The sequence below is a fragment of the Rhipicephalus microplus genome, chromosome X (genome assembly GCF_043290135.1).
Source record: "Rhipicephalus microplus isolate Deutch F79 chromosome X, USDA_Rmic, whole genome shotgun sequence".
NCBI classification, from domain to species: domain Eukaryota; kingdom Metazoa; phylum Arthropoda; class Arachnida; order Ixodida; family Ixodidae; genus Rhipicephalus; species Rhipicephalus microplus.
The window spans coordinates 374,904,378-374,926,724 of NC_134710.1; the positions used below are offsets into that span (position 1 = coordinate 374,904,378).

A 22,347-nucleotide genomic window follows, 5' to 3' on the forward strand; every position below is an offset into this window, starting at 1 on the left:
CCACCTTAAATTTCATCCACATGTCTCTAACTTTAAAAAAGAAAATGGCCTGCGGTATACGCGCTCTCATCAAAGCTCGCTTGCATTTCTGCTTCTCTACTCTCATATCACTTCATTATGCTTTTGTTCATTCTCATCTTAACTAGAACGTTGAATCATGGGACAATACTTAAAATAGCCACCTTATGTCCCTGCAAGCCATTCAAAACTGAGCTATTCCTCTAATAACGTTTTCACCTCATTGTGCTAATGCATTCCCATAATATTCTAAGTGTGTCTAATCTCAATAGGTATAATCTCGCCATTTTTGTTTATAGGGAACTACAAAATAACATTGCTGCATCCATAATGCCAAAGACATCTTTTGTTAACACTAATAATACCACATTCGTCGGTAAACATAGCTTTATCTTGCCCATCGTCCAGACTAACTATAGCAAACAGTCATTACATTTTTCAGCACTCGCTTTCTGGGATGCGCTACCATCCACTTTAAAACTATTAAATGTCCATAGCCTTCATTCTGAACTCAAACTTTTTTTATCCATCTAACTCCAGTTTTTGACCGCTCTAGATCTCCCACCCCCTATAGCTCTTGTTTATATTTTTCCGCATTTTTGTATCCCATTTCTACGATCGACATTATGTGTCTATTCTATTTTGTTTCTTGCCTCCGTCTTGTGCATTGCTTTTTCGTTTTACTTTTTGTTCCCTGCCCTGCTCTTCTTACTGTTATTGACTTAGCCACATTCGTTTTCTTTTTCAATGATTATTGTTATGCTGTTTGTTGATTAGTCTTTTGCTTGTATCATGTTAGCTTATGTCGTTATTAAGTCTCCATATTGCTATTTTCTATATATTATTCACCAAGTTATCATGAATAGAGGGGGTTTCATTTCAGTCTGTGACTACGGGTTCTGATGTACTTGCTCCTTTGCTTGATGTCAAATGAATGTCCGATTCTGAAAAACTGAGTACACTCGAGCTATGACAAACTGATAATCAATGGAAAACATTTATCTGGGATTCTCACATGGATCAACATACGTCATTATGAGCATACGTCATTTTGACACGCAATATAATGACAATTCTTCGCGTGAAACTTGTTATATCATTCCATTCAGCATATGCGCCAACAATAGTTAAGGAAACGTCTGCGCCATTATCACGCGAATTGATGCGCGCACACTGGCGTCAATGCCACAGGGGGGCAACTATAGATATGACATCTACCTGATAGCGAACTCGCACAACACCACGGATCCTAATACGAAACCGCGTCGGTTATCGCAGTTATTCAAACAAACCTACAACACTAAACAGGCAGGCCGATTGGTAGCTTTCATCTCACTAGCCGAGGGGATTCTTAAGTTTTAGAGCATCTGCAGAACTTCAAATTATTCATCAACAGCGTGCAGAATAAGCTCATCGGTGCTATCCCGCGAACGAGGAACCCTCCCTTCTCAGGGGAAGCTTACCTTATGACCCTCACGTGCTCTTCTCGCCAGCGGAGTCGCCGGCCGCCGCAGCTGCTGTTTCTCGGTCGACTGTCATCGGCCCCTCGAAGCTACCGGCGCAGACTCATGGCCTATCTCCCAGAGTGGGTTGCGCCAAGTGAGGAACAACTTAGGTGCTATCGCACTTGGAAGTGACCACTCAGTGAGCCGTGTGACAGCGGTGTTAGCCTTCCAATTCGTCATATTACGCGTTATATAGTGTGACAACCACCTCGTTCAGAATTAGCCTGCACAAAACGACCCACATCACACTTCATCAAATTCGTAGGGAATATTGCATACATACAAATCAATATAAATACATACATATATCATACAAATCATCGCACACCGCGCACAAAACAGCCACCACGCGAGCGCGATCACAGAACACCTGGCGCGATCACATACACCAATGCACTGCTTGCAAGGAACATTCCAGGGGAGAGCCAAGCTACTATAGGGAATAAAGAGGCTAAGGACGTTTGCGAATTTCGGTGCCTAGGCAGGGTGCAGTCGTCAGAAAAGCACCTAGCACCTGGGCGCTCTAGTTTGCATCGTGACGCAGCAGTCACCGGCTGCACTTTTGCGGCCCTGCCGCAAAAGTGCAGCCGGTGACTTTATTCATACTATATTTATATTTATTATTATTATTATTATTATTATTATTATTATTATTATTATTATTATTATTATTATTATTATTATTATTATTATTATTTTATTATTATTACTTTATTTATTATTATATTTGCGGCCCTGCCGAGACAGCACAATGGGGCAAATGCTATGGTCGAATACCAACGCATCTTGTAAACCAAATGGTCTCCTTTGGCTTTTGACAAGAGGTAATGGGGGTAGTACGGTTACTTTCAGAAAAGTTCGTTAGCGCAAGCTTTCGAAGATGGTTTCAGTCGTAATACAAAGTTTAACGCTGAATCTGGGTACTATGCCATTTGATATTTTTATTACACGTAGGGTGAAATTTCTACAAGAGATGGCCTGCAGGCCTCAAATGCTGTTGAAACGAACCTTTTCCATTTGAAACGGGCAAATTGCAACGCATTAACCAGTCCACCTAGTCCCGATATGCTGTGAAATGGTTTACGTCAGACCAACCACAATGTCTGGATGATTACATGTGCATAAGTCACGAAAAAAAAAACTACTGGGCGTGGAAAACTGTTCCCCCGTGCAAGCAGAGACGATCGAGAACGTAAAGTGTGGCTAAGGGTGGACGCTACTGCAATGCTCGCAACTCTTTATCGAGAAGTCATACGTGACAAACATGCCATGGTTGAAACCAAGCTTATGCAAGATACCGCTTCCACGTTCTTATACCGCAACACTAAGTCCTGCCTCGCCGCGGTGGTCTAGTGGCTAAGGTACTCGGCTGCTGACCCGCAGGGCGCGGGTTCAAATCCCGGCTGCGGCGCCTGCATTTCTGATGGAGGCGGAAATGTTGTAGGCCCGTGTGATCAGATTTGGGTGTACGTTAAAGAAACCCAGGTGGTCGAAATTTCCGGAACGCTCCACTACGACGTCTCTCAAAATCATATGGTGGTTTTGGGACGTTAAACCCCACATATCAATCAACACTAAGTCCTGGCTGTACAGCGTGTCATTAAGTAACAAAATGCAAATACCGTTGCACTTGAAACCCACCTTAGTTCTACGATATCTCTTGAGTGTCCATAATCTACGGCACATTTAAACTATGCTGCGTGGCATTATGTGACGAAGCGCATTTCTTCCACGGTTTATCATTTCAGTGTTTATACTCTGTTGTGTAAAATTCCTATGTACATGGGGCTGCATTATTCAAAAATCCTGATTTTATTGTTGAAACTACAAAATTGCGACACTTCTGCAGAAGCTAGACACAACAAGCTGGCTAACACATTCATCACAACTGAGCAACATTTTTTTTCTTCATAATGGCAAACCGTGATCACAAATTTACGGCCTAATGCTGATACGAGTGCTGCTTAATAATCTGCAGGCACGCCTTCATTGTTTCGAGTGTACACGGGGCACAATGATATATTTTTATAAATTCAAAACATGTACTTCTGCGAGGCATAGCTACAGTATGACGCGTACAAGAGTTTCTTAAAAACTGTGACCTACAATACGACGACATGTCGTGCCAAGCCGCACAGTTACGTCAAGCAGCGGCCCAAAAGAGATATGCAACTTTCCCAACATTTCTACAAATACAGCACACGTTCGACAGCTGAAATGAGCCTTAATAAAGGCCTCAATAAGGAAGGGACCACCGAACAAGTTTTGTCGAGGGTTAAAAATGTTTTTATGAGAGCTCCTGTTTTGTGCAATAACAAATAACACAACGAACTACTGAAACCAGAAATGAGAGCAAGTGGCGAGAAAAAAGATAATGAACAAAAAAGTGAAAAAAAAGGGGGTGCTAGGCTTAGATGCTGCAACCTGGTCAAGACCAAGGAGGATACATAAACCTTGCTGGAGTGGAAGGGGCGCTGTGCGAGTGAAGCCAGCCGCCGCCATCATGCCAGTGGCAAAAAGCGTGCTCAGCGCCATCGCGAGCTGCTGATTTCGTCCGTTCTTGTTTCACCTTTTCGGCATGTAAAGACAAATGGTTTACAATGGTTGCCTCTTGCGTCGTTTACGGATGTGCCAACAGGTTGAAAAAAGGTTGTGGCCTCACACTCCACCTGTACGTACACGAAAACGTTTTCGACATAGCCATTCTGCGCTCGTTACTAAAGGGAGCTATAGCTGGCGTGATCTAAGCGTGCAAAACATAACAGTCCAGATTTGTTTTACAGGTTTCCTAAAGATCCCGTAGCGTGGAGCCTCTGGGAGTGGGCCGTTCGCCGTGAGAAGTAGAATGCGAAAGACTGAGATCACTTCGCCTTATGCACTTCGTGCCAGAGTGCTTTTACCACCTCTTTGACATTGAAGGGAAGCATGTGAAATGGGGTTATGAAGTGGCATTGAAGGCACTTCAACGTGAAGAAGGGTTGTGGCTCGGAAACAAACTTACGAAAGTCCACGTCCAATGGGAAAAGCAAGAAAATGAAAGTATGATATGCTGTACAACTGATCGAGTGCCTCAGTTGCCGATGCTTGGACTTCTGTGAACAAAAGCTAAAGCTGCGCAATTCAAGGGTGCCAGCACAAGATCTACGTTTATTAGAACTTTCGATCGCTTGTTTGACATCTTAAACTCCAGGAACCCGCTGGCAAGGTCGTACAAAGCGCCCCTTCAGCAGGGGAACGAAGCATTCTGGAAGTCGTTTTTTGCGGAGACTCTAGCGTACATAAACGGGCTGAGAGATCCGGCATTGACAGAAGGACTGAAAAAAAAACGGATTCATTGGTTTTTGGATACGCATGGCAAGCACGGAAAGAATGTTTGACAGACTTGTCAGCCAGGGTCAGCTGAAATATTTACTGACACACAAACTCAGTCAAGACTATGCCGAAAACTTCTTTGAATCAATACGTGGATGAGGCGGCCATAACAACAACCCAACAGCTTCGCAGTTTATGGCTGCATACAATCGTCTATTGGTTCAGACGGAAGTCACGTCTTCAAGTTCTGGACACTGCTCCCAAGATGTTCTCTCCGTATTGAATGCAACGACTCCTGCAGCCATGGTAGATCCAAGAAGCAATCTCACTGACATGCGCAAGGCCTCAGTCCTGCAGCCCGATGACCACGACAATACGCATCGCATTGACTAGCCCGAAAGCTTTTCTGCTTTTGTCGGTTCCGTGGTGCCATACATAGAAGGCTTCATTGTTCGAAAAGTTGAACTGCAACTACCTGTGAAGAGTGCATAGCAGCCATGCACTCAGATGAGCTGACACCTTTAATTAAATGTAAGAGGCGAGGTGGTCTTGTTTCACCGTCACGAGATGTCATTAGCCTCTGTAAAGAAGTCGAGGACTGGGGCGGCTACAGGCTGAATGTGCTCTTCATCACAACGGTGAAGTCAAGAGCAAAACACCTCATCCTGAAAGTTCTATGAGCTTCCTCTGAGAAAAACTGGTTCTATAAACTAGAGCAGCACGTCCCAGACTTTGATACGCTTGATAATCAGGTTTACAGTTCGTGCAGGCAAATCACCGAACATTACGTAAAAGGAAGGATACAACACATGACGATGGAAAAAAAACGAGAATTGGTATAATAAGGGCAATAATTTTCAACCACCAGTAGGGCACCTATGTTTTCGATGATGTGTTTGCTTTAGGCATCGCTATTTGATGCATCATCATCATCATCATCATCAGCCTGACTACGTCCACTGCAGGACAAAGGCCTCTCCCATGTTCCGCCAGTTCACCCGGTCCTGTGCTTGCTGCTGCCAATTTGTACCCGCAAACTTCTTAATCTCATCTGCCCACCTAACCTTCTGTCTCTCCCTAACCCGCTTACCTTCTCTTGGAATTCAATTAGTTACCCTTAACGACCAGCGGTTATCCTGTCTACGCGCTACATTCCCGGCCCATGTCCATTTCTTCTTCTTGATTTCAGCTATGATATCCTTAACCCCCGTTTGTTCTCCAATCCACTCTGCTCTCTTCTTGTCTCTTAAGGTTACACCTATCATTTTTCTTTCCATTGCTCGCTGCGTCGTCCTCAAGCTGAACCCTCTTTGTAAGTCTCCAGGTTTCTGCTCCGTGGCTAAGTACCGGCAAGATACAGCTGTTATATACCTTCCTCTTGAGGGATAGTGGCAATCTACCTGTAATAATTTGAGAGTGCTTGCCAAATGTGCTCCACCCCATTCTTATTCTTCTAGTTACTTCAATCTCGTGGTTCGGCTCCACGGTTATTACCTGCCCTAGGTAGACATAGTCTTATACAACTTGAAGTGCACTATTACCTATCTCGAAGCGCTGCTTTTTTGCGAGGTTGTTGTACATTACTTTCGTTTTCTGCAGATTCATTTTAAGACCCACCTTTCTGCTCTCCTTGTCTAACTCCGTAATCATGAGTTGCAATTCGTCCCCTGAGTTACTCAGCAATGCAATGTCATCGCGAAGCGCAGGTTACTAAGGTACTCTCCATTAACTCTTATCCCTAACTGTTCCCATTCTAGGCTTCTGAAAACCTCCTGTAAGCACGTGGTAAATAGCATTGGGGAGATTGTGTTCCTCTGCCTTACAACCTTCTTCATTGGTATTCTGTTGCTTTCTTTATGAAGCACTATGGTAGCAGTTGATCCCCTGTAGATTTCTTCCAGGATGTTTATGTATACTTCATCGATGCCATGATTCCGCAGTGTCTGCATGACGGCTGATATTTCTACTGAATCAAACGCCTTCTAGTAATCTGTGAACGCTATGTATAGTGGTTGGTTATATTGCAATGCAATATAATGCAAATACTATTGCAATGTATTTTTTAACATAATTTCCCTGAAAAATTAAGAAACAAATGGCACATTCTTGCAGCCTCTTTTGGCAAGAATCTATTTTGGATGGGATTGAAAGCAAATAAGGTTGAAATGGGGGCAAGCAACTTGAATTTGGGAGTGAATATCAATTTATAATTTTCGGGAGGATATAGAAATATGCAACATATGGGCCAGCTTATGCTAGAAAGGCATCAGTAGTCAGCCAGCAGGCTCTGGCAAGCGTCTCATTCAGCGCTTTCTGCTACACATAGAGCATCGCAGCTCCATGTGGATGCAAAAATCGTCCTCACGGAAGCATTGACTGCAATCATGTGTTGTAGCCACAGGTTGACTAAAACCTTCAAGCTCACTCAGACTCGCGGCTTGACCTGAGCCTGAGTCCGTTAGTGTAAAACTCATGAGTCCATTAGTGTAAAACAAGCTTTTTGATTATGGTGTCAATGTTCTGTACCACCAATGTCTCTTATAATCGAGGCTTTGCGATATGCCTTTTGGTCTTGCCCGTTTACATACGAGTTAACAGTGATTTAAATATGGAACTGACGAGATATGTTTTTACTAAGAGCTCTTAGTGAAACAGTTTGCGGTGGGAGGTCATGGCACCTTTCTTCTGACTCATGTCTCTGATCAATAAACATTGAGGTGTTGCATGAATGCAAGTGCATAATGTGTGTGAATATACTTGGAGTTCTAAACAGACATAATGCTGAAGTTCATTTGATAGAACCACAGGCCGGTGATAAAAGGTGGAGCTCACTCATGGCATCTTCAGCTGGCAGCACCAGTGACGCTTTCTGTGCACTCATGCGTTGCCGTACCTTTGTTTGGGCACTGCGCGTGCGGTGCCGCATGTTTGGCTGGGCCGGCCATGACACTAGTGCACGCCACCGCAGAGGTTGACGATGGAGTGTGGTGCATCAGCCTGTGTGTGCTGGCAGATGACGTGGTGACATACCATTTCAGGCGTAATTTACAGTTGGTGCTGCTACACAGAACACAGCTGGACGGGACGGAAAAAAACATGCGTGGGCTTACATCATCCGACCATACTCGCGCAAGCTACTTTTGCTGCCAAGGTTTCAAGGCGATGAGAAAATTACTGTAACCCTCTGCCAATTGGTACAGAACTGATGCAGCACAACTGCGGGGAGAACCAATGCGCACCCACTGGACATGTAACGTCTCGCAAGTGTCTCTCATTGTATGGTGTTCTGTCGTTTGATCTTTTATTCTTTGTACAAACAAGATGCTGGAAATTGTCGTTTGCTGAATAGCGTCTCGCAGATGGCGCTGCTGCCGTGTCATCGAGTCTTGTGGCTCACACGTTCATTTGATTTGTTGCGGGACGTGAAACTTGGGTGGTGTTTAACGTAACTTCCCTTTCTTTGTCACGTTGCCAGTGCACCTCAGCCCTGAAAAGGCTCACTTGGACTTATACTCGCCTAAATATTACTCAGTTGGTCTGTCTGGACAAGTTGACTCTTGAGTCAGTTTGTCAAGGTACGATTGTAGCCAGTGTAGAGTTTCACAATCCAACCTTCACTCATACCCCTGCCACACAGCCTTCCTCCGAAAGAGAGATTCACCCTCAGACACAAGACTGAGAGCGATCTCTTTTTTTAAAACAGGGTTCATCACTCTCTTTCATGACCATAAAAGAGTAGCTGCAAAACTAGTGGGTACAACTAGTTAGGAACTTAACTTATGGATAAATTAGTAAATATTTATTCTGTTACCTTGGCTTATAAAAAATTTCATTTCTAGTAGAAGACGTAAAGAGCCCTTTAAAGGCTTTCCTTGTGAACTCTCTGAGCAGGTCGAATGCATCGGGTATATTACATGAAGATGCAGAGCACATCACATGCACAGTCTCAAGAAACGTGGCACTGCGCCGGTAACCAAAGAGACCAACAGAGGTAACTAAAGAAACCAACAGCTACAATTGTTGTAGAGGGAACATACTTTATAGGTCAAGATATGTAATTTTTTCTTGCCTGGTTCTCTTTTTCAAAACTATTCCCATGCTTTTGGTAGCTTGTTTGAAAAAACAAACACTCAATAGGGGTTCTTGGTGGCCTGTGCCTATGAAACAATGCCTCCTCATTAAAAAGTGTTTCTTTAAACTCTGTAAAAGATTGCTTATGTAAGAGAGTTTTGTGCGCTCATATTTTCCACACCGATGGTGGCACCATCTTTTCGAGTGGTAGGTTTAATGCTCACTATTGCAGTTAAACAGTATATACACCGCGATCACACCGGTATTGAGAGGTAACATTGCAATTTGGCTGTGATATACTCAGCAACAACTTATCTTGATGTTGGAGCACAGGCTGTGAAAGCGGGGCTTTAGCGCATTTGTGTTTTTATTTATTTATTTACAAAATTTCTGCAACGCCCTAGCGGCATTACTGCAGGGGGTATATACACAAAGTCCGATATGGTTGCTAATATTTCTACAATAGTACCCCTTAACATTCTGGAAAATTATAACAACATATAATAATTACAGCATGCAATAAAAAATATGGCACGTGGCAAACAGGTTCAAAAAGTGAATAGGATCTGCAGATTGATAGATAAGTGTGGTTTAACGTCCCAAAACCACCATATGATTATGAGAGACTCCGCAGTGGAGGGCTCATAAAAATTTCGACCACTTGGCAATCTTTAACGTGCACCCAAATCTGAGCACACGAGCTTACAGCATTCGCCTCCATCGAAAATGCAGTTGCCGCAGTCGGAATTCGATCCTGGATCTGCAGGTCAGCAGCCGAGTGCCTTAGCACCTAGACCACCACGGTGAGGCATGTTGCTCTACAAGTTAGGCAGTTTTTGGATGAGGGACAATTCTAGATTCCTAAAACACCACAAGCGAAGCAAACAAACACAGGGTGTGCTTCCTCATTCTTGAGGTGTTTTAGGCATCTAGATTTTTCCCTTAAATGATGTGCGAACTAGACTACTAACAAGCACTTCGAAGTTTTCGGATGGTCTTCGTTTTAGCTCGCATCGTTAAAACCTACGGCAGCGCACACCAGGTTACAGAATGAACATGCACACAAAGGGAAACCTGGAAAAGTAAGGGAATTTGGAATCTTCTGGAAAAGTCAGGGAATTTCTGAAAAACCTGGCCAGGTCATGGAAATTGACAGTAGTTCTGTGCGACTGTCGCAAAAATAAGCATTACCATTGATCCAACCTTAAAAAGTCTCTCTCTCAGATGCAACTACAGCGAGCTGCTAGAAGGTGTATAAAAAACAAAAAGTCCGCCCGCATCTTCTCACAGGGGGAACTTGAGTAAATGCGTCGCAGAGTGGTGGGGAGTATCTCGTGAATGTTGCGTAATTGGGTATATGGTTTGGGACTCACCAAGTAGCGTTTATCTCGGGTAGGTGTGCGGGTCGAGGCAGGTAACAGTAATCGTAGGTGACGCTCATCGACGGTACGTGCCCACGTACCAACGAGTCCTTACACGATGCGCACACCAAGTATGACTTGAACAGCTCCATCAGTCTCTCGTCGTCATCTTTATCGCTGTTAACGTTGTCCTTGACGATGACGCCCTTCAAGTCGACGTTACCAAATGAGCTCCAAAGAACCCAAAGCGCGTTGGTCTGCTTCGCTTTGTTCGTGATGCTCCCGGCCAGCGTAAGGTCATTATCGAAGTGCAGTCAGTCGCACACCTTACAGCTGTGTCCGAAGCTGTGGTCTTCGAAGTCGCGTTTGAAACGAGCGGCCGGCTGTGCAAACTGCTTGGCTCGCCCCGCCCCTTTCGCAGCATGCTCGCGTTCACGAGCAGCTGCCGGAGCCGCCTCTCGTTGACGACGTTTAAGACCAGAGGTACGTGAGCTTCTCGCTCACGTACCTCTGGTCTTAAAGCTTGCTGCTCACGTTTCGCCGCTGCTTCTGGTGCACAATGTTCCGAATCTACAGGTGCTTCTCGTGCATAAAGTTCAGAATCCGCAGCTCGGCACTGCCGTTTTGCAGCTGCTTCTTGTTCCCCGAATAAAGGATCTGCAGCTCGCTTCAAACGCTTGCGTTCAGTGTGTATGCTCGTCTCTTCACAGCTTTGTCTTCTGCGTTGCTTGCTATTGCTGACGCTGAAAATGGTGAGGATGGGTAGCGTTGCCTTGAACGAGTGGTGTGACGATGATGTGTTGTGCCCCAGTACTGGTTGAAGGTACTGTTGCCATCTGTTGCTTTCATTGCATCTACTCGAGTCAAGCAAAGCGTGAAGTCAAGCGAAAGAGAGGATGAAAGGGGAGAGAGGGAGGTGGGGGGGAGATGAGCTGAGCTTGTGCAGTGAGGGTGTGACGCCGACGATGAGTGACATGGTGCGACCAAGAAATGCTCCGCCAAAAAAAAGACAGTGCATAGCTCTTGCTTCTGAGTGTAAATGCAAAAGGATACACTGACCCATAGAACACAAAGTTTACTATTTACTGTGATATGGGAGGGAACCTTGTTCGCAATAAAAGCCATAAGAAATGCACAGCGTACTTAAATACGCCTAGATATGTGACGTAAGCAGCGAGAGTACTGTTGCGAAAGACGGACCGATCCCACCGAAGCCACCACTGTTGCGAAAGACGGCGACGCCAACACGGCCCCGAAGGCGCCACTGCATTCAACTCCGCCGGGAAGGTCACCAGCCGTTTGGTAGCGTATGTTTCTCAGCCCGCGACTGCTTCTGCGCAGAGGTGATAAGACGAGCGGACGAGACGACGGTGAGTTAAACGAGGTTTATGTACAGCATATATACAGAGGCGTTACAATTTCGGCGCTGGGGCCGACAGAGACTCGAAGAGCCGAGCTCTTCTCTCTAATACATAGGTCAACTTTTCGCCTAAGACCGCTGACTCACACACATGTCGGCTCTCCGACATGGGGACTCCTCTCTCGTAGGACCGCCGATCGCGACGCGCCGCAGGGCTTCTTTTATTTACACCGGGTCCAACCAAAATGTCCAATCAGAAGCGCCGCTGGTCGTCAGGGCAGATTCCTCCAATGGGGCGCCGCGCCATGCGTCAGACCACCAGACACGAGGACGCCGGCTCGCTGTCACGTGCGCAGCTGACTCAATGCACGTGGGCCAGAGAAGCGCCGCGCGTGTTCACGCCGTCGAGTTGATCGCGCCAGGCGGACTGCGGGCTGGCCTTGACCCAGATTGCCTTTTTCAGAGGCACGGTCGTTTGACGAGGACTCGCTGGCATAACAGCACCCCCGCCGCCAGACAATGCACCGGAAAGACGAGCTGCTTCCACGGGGCTCGGATGTCAGGTGCGCTCGTTCGCCAGGTCCCTCCAGGTTCGCCTCCAGGGCCATGGGGAGAATACAGCTCCAGACTGTTCCGGGAACACGTCCCATTTTTGACGACGGATCCCAGCTCCACTGGCTTGTCGCCACAACTTGCTGGCCAACTTCGCTCGTCTCTTCTGACCATCTTCGGATTCAGCACTTGTCGATGGTTCTGCAACTTGCCAAGAACGGATCGACAACAGACAACACACGACACACGCAAGTGCCTTCGGTCATCCGACAGAACACCAGACAAAGTATAGTACAACATATACCTATCTACGTGTCTATCGGAATTTTGTTCCCTCTACATCAAGAGGCACATGTGGGACACAAGACTCCTAAAGTAAGAACTTGAATTTTTCACAATTACAACAACGCAACGAATTAGAATACCACCTAAAGTTGGCCCCTTGAGATCACTCTGAACGAGAGCGCTCAGCCCAGGTCGTGATGAGGTCAAAATTTTGCCCCGAATCGCCAGCCAGAAACCGAAAGGTTGAGAAGGTACTAGCTAGAATGCACTGCTCAATGCACCTCCATTAGCGTTTAGCTTTCCCCCCCCCCCCCTTTTTTTTTAGCGAACGTCAAAGTTGCGCTGTGGAGCAACGTGCTCCACCTCAGTAACCAGCCACTTTTAGGCGACGATACCTATGCGGCACCAAGAGCGGCTCACACTTTCGACGTTGCACAGGGGAACAACGATACGGCTTGCTACGGATTGACTCCTCACCGCTTAGCTCGATATCGTGTTCGATCACCCTCGTGTTTCCGGGGCGGTCCGAAAACACGTCTTCAAACTCGGAACCAATCTTTCTCAGGTCCTCTTTCTCAGGTCCTCCTTCACTGAAGCTAGGCTCTAGGTTTATCTGCTCCCGGATTACTTTCGATCCCCCTTCAATTACCTCACTAGAACTCAAAATCTCTGCTTCCTCTTCCTCTGAAGCATTCAACAACAGATTTACGACCACTTGATGTTGAACGTATGGTTTCATCAAGTTGTAAATTTTGTCCGGCCGCCTTCCTAATTTTACTTCATAATTTGTATCGCAAGGCTTCGATAATACTTTGGCGGGCCCTTCCCAATCAACCTCAAGCTTGTTCTTTTTCAACGGCTGCAGCAGCATTACCTGACTCCCTACTTCAAAAGCACGCTTCTTCACCGATTCCTCGTAGTGCTCCTTCGACAGCACTTTTGCCGCGTTTTTCTGGCTTTCCACTAGCGCTTCAATTTGGCTTTCCACTAGCGCTTCAATTTGGCTTTCCACTAGCGCTTCAATCGAGAGATCCTCACGCTGCTTTCTAATGAGCGTCTCTCGATCAACTCTCGGCAGCTCGCTCCAACTTTCCGCTACAGGCGAGAGCGTTGCAACCCTCTCGCTCTGACTCAATGGCGCCATGTCGTCTCCCCTTTCTACGGAAACTGCGCCGGTCGGTTCGGCGACGGGCCGCTCGCGTGACTGATCACATGACTCATGCGGAAACTTTCCTTTCTGGGGTTCCGTTGACCCGCCGACAAGGTCACTTGAGAGTTCACCGCATGGATCCAGATCAAGCTGCCGCGATAGCTTCCGCGCTTGCGATCGCGTGAGAGCCATGCACGCTAATTTGGGGAAGAACAATTTGCCCTGCTCTTTGAGAAGCTGCTCCGAGTTGTTGGAGAAAAGATAAGGAAAACGATCATTTAGCGCGGCAGACACAGCCGCTTCGGTGCGAAGCTCACCGAACGGGCCTTCAATGACAACCGTGGCGATTGGTAAGCACACACTCTGCTCCTCGGCGACTTGCCTGATCCACGCGCATTCTCCTGTGAAGTCATCCGGAGACATCAATGAAGGATGGACAACGTCCATGGTTGCCGCTGAGTCTCTAAGTGCTCGGCACGTTTTCTCATTCACCCTAATTTCTTGGAGATACGGCTCCAACAACCGCATGTTTTTTTTCTGATTCTCGGATCGTTGCGAAAGCAAACTTTTCCTGACAGTTTCTCGCGATGTGCCCTTCCTTTTTGCAGTTGTAGCAGATTAGCGGCTTCCGTTTGTTTTCCGATTCAAATGCCCGTGTGGTAGAAACCTCACTCGATTTCTCCGCTTCTGTTTGCCCTTCCCCTACACTGTCCTTCGTAAGAGACGGGTCCTTTTTGAAATTACGGTGCGGAACGGGTTTCCGTTGATCAGGTTTCCTTGAAAAGCCCTCTTTTCTCTCATCCTTTTCAACGCGCACTGCCCTGCTGTGCAACTTTTGGCGAGTATAATACTCCTCAGCTAACTCTGCTGCCTTGTTTAGCTGTACTTCCCCAAGTCTGTCCTGCAGCCAAAGTCTGACATTATCCTCGATGCAGCGGTAGAATTGCTTCAATGCAACGCATTCCACCACTTTATCGCGGTCGTCATAAACACCTTCGCCCTTGAGCCATTCAATTAAATCGGCTTTAAGACGAAACGCGAAGTCAACGTGTGACTCATTCCCCTTTTCAGCATACCGGAACCTTTGCCTGAAAGCCTCGGGTGATAACTTATAACGTCTCAAGAGCACTTCCTTAACCTCGTCATAGCTCTCAAACGCTTCCCTAGACAAGCAAGTTATCGCGTCGGACACTTCGCCGGGAAGAAGAGCTAGCAGGTTCCGCGCCCAAAGAGGCCGCTCCAAAGCGTTTCGCTCACAGACGTGTTCAAACTTGACGAGATACTTCGCCATGTCCTCGCCTACTACGAACGGTGGCAGTTGGTCCCGAATTCTAAAACCGCTGACCTGAACTGTTGGAGAAGCTACGCTAGGCGCCTGCGAACACTGTAGGATTGCCAATTCTAGTCGTTTCAACTCGAGACGCTCCTGTCTCTCGGCCTCCTCGCGACGTTCGCGCCTTTCAGCTTCTTCACGTTCGCGAGCTTCGCGCCTTTCAGCTTCTTCGCGAGCTTCGCGCCTTTCAGCTTCTTTACGTTCGCGAGCTTCGCGCCTTTCAGCTTCTTCGCGAGCTTCTACTTCTCGCCTTTCAGCCTCCTCACGGCGTGCTTTAATATCTACCCAGGCCTCATCGACTTCCTCAGCCGACACTCCCTCATCCTTCATGATCTCAAGGATCGCTTGCTTTCGTTTCGCACGGCCCAAAGTAATGCCGAGTTCCTCACAAATTTCGATGAGTTCCTTCACTTTAAGGTTCTCCATCGTTCACACTAGCCTCTTGCTGTTTGCCCCTGTTAACAATTTACTTGCCGTACCCACTATAAGTCAACTAGCAAGACGCGCAAGCAATTTTCACTCTCCCGTGTTTACCCCCTCCGCATTAACTTTGGTTTCAAAGCACTTCGACTTTGCTTGAAACGATCAAAGCTCACTCTAATGCTTCACACAGCCCTTCTCTAAACTACTACAACCTGAGCTAGAGTAGTCTGGTGAACTGAGGGGAAAACATCAGGCACTCACCGCATCGATGTCGCTGACGCCGGGCGATCCCGCAGCTGCCAACCACTGTTGCGAAAGACGGACCGATCCCACCGAAGCCACCACTGTTGCGAAAGACGGCGACGCCAACACGGCCCCGAAGGCGCCACTGCATTCAACTCCGCCGGGAAGGTCACCAGCCGTTTGGTAGCGTATGTTTCTCAGCCCGCGACTGCTTCTGCGCAGAGCTGATAAGACGAGCGGACGAGACGACGGTGAGTTAAACGAGGTTTATGTACAGCATATATACAGAGGCGTTACAATTTCGGCACTGGGGCCAACAGAGACTCGAAGAGCCGAGCTCTCCTCTCTAATACATAGGTCAACTTTTCGCCTAAGACCGCTGACTCACACACATGTCGGCTCTCCGACATGGGGACTCCTCTCTCGTAGGACCGCCGATCGCGACGCGCCGCAGGGCTTCTTTTATTTACACCGGGTCCAACCAAAATGTCCAATCAGAAGCGCCGCTGGTCGTCAGGGCAGATTCCTCCAATGGGGCGCCGCCCCATGCGTCAGACCACCAGACACGAGGACGCTGGCTCGCTGTCACGTGCGCAGCTGACTCAATGCACGTGGGCCAGAGAAGCGCCGCGCGTGTTCACGCCGTCGAGTTGATCGCGCCAGGCGGACTGCGGGCTGGCCTTGACCCAGATTGCCTTTTTCAGAGGCACGGTCGTTTGACGAGGACTCGCTGGCATAACAGTACATTGTCAGAAGCATCTCATCACTCCTGACCAGCATATGTACAGTCTGTATCTGGGTTTGAGATGCAGGCATGATGTAAGCTTCTTTTAAATGCGGAACATATTGTCACGGGGGTGAGGGAATGGCTGAAATAAATATATTTACAAAATATATGGGGAGTCAGAGGCAGCTGCAGCCAAGATGGAGGTACAATAGCAACAACAACACGAGCGCAGTCGCTTTCATCGTCTTCATCGGCTATGATGCTCTTTCGTTGCCAATGTCGTGTAACCTATAACCCCCCGCCGCTGGCAGTGCCGTCTCGGCGTCTAAATGAAAGTAGGATCATATGCGGAGATGTATGATTTCAGGCGGGTCACGTGGACGACGTCAGTGGCGGGTGCGGACGACGACGACTAACTGCCCAACGGAGCAATCTCATATGTGACCTCGGTAAGCTGGCGTAAAACCTTGTAAGGCCCCGAGTAGCGAGACAGGAGCTTCGAAGAGAGGCCAACGTGGCGGCATGGTGTCCAGAGGAGGACCAATGAACCGGGAGAGTAGGAAACTGTGATGGCTATCGTAGCGGGCTTTCTGAGAGAGCTGCGAGCCAAGAAGACGTTTCCGTGCGATTTGGCGGGCCACTTGAGCCCGAGCAGTGGCAACCCGGGCGTACTCTGTAACCGTTTGTGTAGTTGATGGGAGAAGAGTCTCGAAGGGTAACGCTGGGTGGCGGCCGAACAATAAATAGAAGGGGGAGAAGCCAGCGGTGTCGTGGCGTGACGAATTGTATGCGACTGTCACATAAGGCAAAGTACTATCCCAATCAAGGTGATCTTTGGAAACGTACATGGAGAGCATTGTTATCAAGGTTCAATTTAGGCGCTCGGTAAGACCATTTGTTTGTTGGTGATAGGCTGTAGTGAGCTTGTGACGCGTCGAACACGAGCGAAGGATGTCACTTGCTACTTTTGAAAGAAATGAGCGACCATGATCGGTCAGCAGCTGTCGAGGAGCGCCATGGTGAAGAATTACGTCATGAAGCAAGAAGTCCGCGACGTCAGTGGCACAGCTTGTTAGTAGCGTTCGTTGTGATAGCGTATCTTGTGGCGTAATCAGTGGCTACGGCTATCCACTTGTTTCCAGTGAGAGAAGTAGGAAATGGTCTAACGAGATCAAGACCGACGCGGTAGAAGAGAACGGTGGGCATGTTTATTGGTTGGAGCAGACCAGCTGGTGGCAAGGTGGAATGTTTGGAGCGCTGGCAGGACTCATAAGCAGCAACGTATCGGCGCACAGAACGGTGAAGGCCTGGCCAGAAGAATCTACGCCGCACGCGATCGTACGTGCGCGTGACCCCGAGATGTCTCGTGGTTGGGGCGTCATGAAGCTGTTCAAGAACAGCAGAACGGAGTGTCGCAGGAACTACGAGTAGTAGCTCTGGTCTCTCGGTGCTGGTGTTGCGTCGGTAAAGAATGCTATCGCGTAGAACGAACAAGTGTAGCGACGGGTCTATGTGGGGCAAACGTAGACTCTGCATGATTGACCGCAAGTGGACATCGCTCAGCTGTTCCTTGCATATGTCAGTGAAATCCGACATGGCGAAGACACAAGGGTCAGAATAATGCGCTGAAAGGTCGGTTGGGTCCCTGGGTTGACGAGACAAACAGTCGGCATCCTGGTGCATTAGGCAAGAATTGTATGCCACGTTGAAGCTGTATTCTTGTTGTTTCTAGGCCCAACGGCCAAGTAGTCCTGTTGGATCTTTAAGGGACGACAGCCAGCACAAGGCATGATGATCTGTAATTACCGAAAAGGTGCGGCCAAACAAGTATGGCCGAAATTTTCCGACTGCCCAGACTAGTGTGAGGCACTCACGCTCTGTAATGGAAAACTTGCTCTCCGAAGGAGAAAGGAGGCGACTGGCATAAGCAATGACGCGATCTTGTCCTCGTTGCCGCTGGGCGAGAACAGCGCCAATTCCATGTCCGTTGGCATCGGTATAAACTTCCGTATGGGCTGACGGGTCAAAATGGGCCAAGATGGGTGGGAAAGTAAATAATGTTGTAAGGGTGCTGAAGGCAGTTGCTTGGTCAGTACCCCAATAAAGAGGCATGTTCTTCATTAGCTCCGTAAGTGGTCGGGCAATGTCAGCAAAATTCTTCACGAAACGTCGAAAGTAAGAACAAAGGCCGATAAAACTCCGTACATCTTTTGCGGAACGTGGTATGGGAAAATCTTTGACAACTCGAATTTTGTCAGGATCAGGTTGCACGCCTCGAGCACTGACAAGGTGGCCGAGCACAGTGATTTCCCGACGGCCAAAGCGACATTTGGAAGAGTTGAGCTGAAGTCCTCCTTTCCGGAAAACCTCAAGAACAGCCGTTAGGCGGCTAAGGTGGCTTTCGAATGTAGGTGAAAATACGATGACGTCATCGAGATAGCACAAGCAGTGGTCCATTTGTATCCACGCAGGAGAAAGTCCATCATTCTTTCAAATGTAGCTGGCGCATCACACAATCCGAATGGCTTAACCTTGAACTGAAAAAGTTCATCCGGTGTGATGAATGCGGTTTTCTCACGGTCTCGATGATCGACAGAAATCTGCCAGTATCCTGATCGCAAGTCAATAGATGAAAAGTAGGCAGACCCATGTAGGCAGTCGAGAGCATCGTCAATCCGCGGCAGTGGATACACGTCCTTACGTGTTACTTTGTTTAAGTGACGGTAGTCTACGCAGAAGCGCCAGCTGCCATCCTTCTTCTTGATTAGCACGACCGGCGATGCCCATGGTCTGCAGCAAGGTTCGATGACGTCTTTTGTGAGCATTTCTTCAACTTCGTGCTGGATAACTTGTCGCTCAGCATTAGACACGCGATAAGGACGTCGTCGGATGGGGCTGGCGTCTCCAGTGTTAATCCTATGAGTTACAAAGGATGTCTGACGCAAAGGGCGGTCATCAAAATCAAAGATGTCGTGGCAGGATTTCAGCAGGTGCCGGATGTCAGCTGTCTGCACTGGAAGAAGGTCCGGAGCGATCATCTTGTCGATGGTGGCATCCGCTGCGCTCTTCGAGGCTGAAAACGGAGCAGAGGACGAAGAAGATTCAGCAATTCGGTTTTCAATACATCCTCAACTGGAAGTTAGCGTCCGCCTTTGTTCATTTCATTGCCCGGTGACAGTGGCCTCCAAACATACTGTCCCGACCCGTGTATCCAAAACAAGGTGTTTTTTTTTTCGGCGGGAAGAGAACAGCCGGGCATTCTGCATGGTAGGGGGTAGACCCTGGCGCCCGAATATGGCGATCACGGAAGCTTACTGGGGCTGAAATGCTGGGCTAACGCGCAGGATGTGCGCCAGTATTGCATAGGCCCTGTAAACAGACTTCGATACCCGGCCAAGATGGTGGCTTAGAGCATTGGGCCAGTGAGCAGCTGATGACCAGCCTGAAAAGGAGGGACCGTTCCTCCCTGTATTTAATCCGCAGTTCGTCAGCTGGGTTGGTGGTTCCTAGCTGTCCACACAAAAACGTCGCCTGCCAAAGGTTTTCTTGTCCATGGACAACATTGTAATAACTCGCCTTTGCTATAACAATTGTAAGCGATCGACAGAATATTTATCGACCCGTTTTCTTGCTGTTCCCTCCTCTACGTTTCTCAAGACGAAACCCATGCATTGGTCGCTCATACTGAATATAGCTTTCGCGTATGCTCCTATCATTCAGAAACAAACTATGATAGACAGCTCTTACGCAGACGAACCCTCGAAGTAACGTATACGACAGAGCCACACACAGAATCGGAAGGAAAGCATATGCAGATATTGCATCTCTAAGTACTCGACCATGTGCTGGGCTGAATATTCATAATCTTCCCAGTAACTACTGCTCCCTATCATTTCATAGGTGCTTTGGTACCTTGCTGTTGGCGATCGGACAATACCGTGGCACTTCAATGTTGCTCAGAACCAACAGGTCACTTCCACCTTCTAAATATGGAACTTTTGTGTGCGCGCAAGTATTTTCACGGTGGCACTCCGGGTGCATGCCGCTTCCGCATTTTAATTCTGTCTGAAATAGGATGTTTAGCCGCGCCAGAGCTTTCGTCTGGTGAATTAGGCGTACGTTTACGTACCATTCTTCCTGTGGGTGGTTGAGAAGTTGAAGCCCAGTATAACTATGCTTGAGGGAGGCACACGCAGTAAATTTTTATATTTGTGATAAGAATTTAAAACTTCACTTTCATCCGAGCAGCATGTCACAGTAAAAAAAAGAAAAGGCCGCCTACATCCTCCTACGGGGGGAACTCGAGTTAATGCGTCGCAGAGAAGGGGGGTATTAGGTGAATGTTACGTAATTGGGTATGGTTTCGGAATGCTTGATTGTTATTTCTTATTATGTCTTGAATGAAGGAGAAGCGTTTCCTTCAACTAGTAGCGGGACGCTGATGTTGGGTTGTGCCCCACTACTGGTTGAAGGTACTGTTGCTTCCATCGCATCTACTCTAGTCAAGCAAAGCGTCATGTTAAGCGAAAGCCAAATAACGACGCCCATGACTGAATTCTGGACGCGTGATCCAGTGCCCACATATACGGGGTGGCCAGTGAACGGTTGTGCAGCGCGAGCAGTCAGTTTTTTACTAAGGGGGGGGGGGAGTGATTCCTAAATGAAAAGAAGAGAAAAGTGAGCCCCGTAACTGTCTTTGAGAGGGAGGACACCTCAACAGTAGCTCATGAGGGATAGGGGTAAGGAGGGATTAAAAGGATGGTATTAAAAAGTATAGTGATAGAGAGAGCAGAAGGAGAGCACGAGGCACAGGGACAGCCACATATGGAAGTAGGAAGATAGGAAAGATGGACACGGTCGCAGGAGTCCGAGGACGGGGCACCACTCGGCGAGAGCCCTTCTGAGCGTAAAAAGATGACGTTGGGTGAGCCAGTCGGCCAGAGCGGCGCTGTCGTCGGAGATCGCGGGGCACACTGGTCGGCACGAAGTCCAGCGAGATAGTCCCTCTTTTTCTTTTCTTTTTTACTACGCTGCCTGCGTCGGCCTTGCGAGGCGAGAGAGGGGAAGGGGAGCGACAGTTGGTTGGCACGAGACGCGAGTATGCGCAGTGGGGGTGTGGACAGCGCCACTCCTGTCCTTTCCTCTCATGTGGCATTTCTTGTGTGCAGAAAACGCGGCGTGCGTTTTCAAGTTTAAGTGCTGGTGTGCAATAGCCGCGTTCTTTGACTAATAAATTCAGATTTTTTGCGTTGCGGCAGTTGCTTCGTAAAAGCGTTCTTGCTCTGCGCGTCATCCCACCGAAAGATATCTACAGCCGTCAGCAGTCCGATATGAAAGACCGCTGTGACGCGCGGTTGTTTCTCACCTCCACCCAAGCGCAACAAGATTTTGATGTCCTCTCACCCGGCATTGCAGCTTTCTGCGGTGACTCGGGCTGACGATATAATCCCCTCGAAAGGAATACATGGCCGTGCAGACGTGGCGTGGGACCGCGTGGTGGTAAAAGGACATGAGGGGGTACAAACACAACTTGCAGATAGTTTTTCAGTCTGTCCATCTGTCGATGTCCTCTCGTTGTGTTTCGGCAGTCAGTAATAGCCTCACATGAAAAAAAATCTCTACGAATTTCCAGCTCAGAGAGATAGAGGTATACAGAAAAGGAAAAGACGCAACTTCTCCAGCCCTAATTGGGAGCACGGCTCAGCACCTGTAGGGGAGAGGGGGAAAGGAAGGGCATTAAAGATGTGAAGAAGAGATAAGGAAAAAGAAATGGCGTCCATGACCAAAGACGTTGCGGGCGGCTTCCAAAGCCGTTGTCTAGTCCAGTGTCCTCAAGGAAGCGAAGAACCGCCTTGAAGACCTGAGTGTGGTGCCGTTCCAGAAAGAGAAGGTCCCTCTGTGTAGCCGTGGGCAGACCATGGCGACAGAGTGTGGTGAGCAAGACGCCGCGTTGTGTGTGAAACGCTGGGCAAACACATAAAAGATGCTTGATGGTTTCATCTGCCCC

General features: G+C 48.0%; 1 long non-coding RNA gene across 2 annotated transcripts in view; it reads right to left on the minus strand.

The window, feature by feature from the left end:
• LOC142776393 (uncharacterized) overlaps positions 1–1,908 on the minus strand; it is a 56,010-nt gene extending 54,102 nt beyond the window's left edge. For both annotated transcript variants that reach the window (XR_012887509.1, XR_012887510.1), the window contains exons 1-2: positions 1,827–1,908; positions 1,482–1,747 (exon numbers count right to left, since the gene is read on the minus strand). This is a non-coding gene — a long non-coding RNA (uncharacterized LOC142776393). The remainder of the gene's footprint in view (positions 1–1,481; positions 1,748–1,826) is intronic.
• Between the last annotated feature and the right edge of the window lie 20,439 nt (positions 1,909–22,347).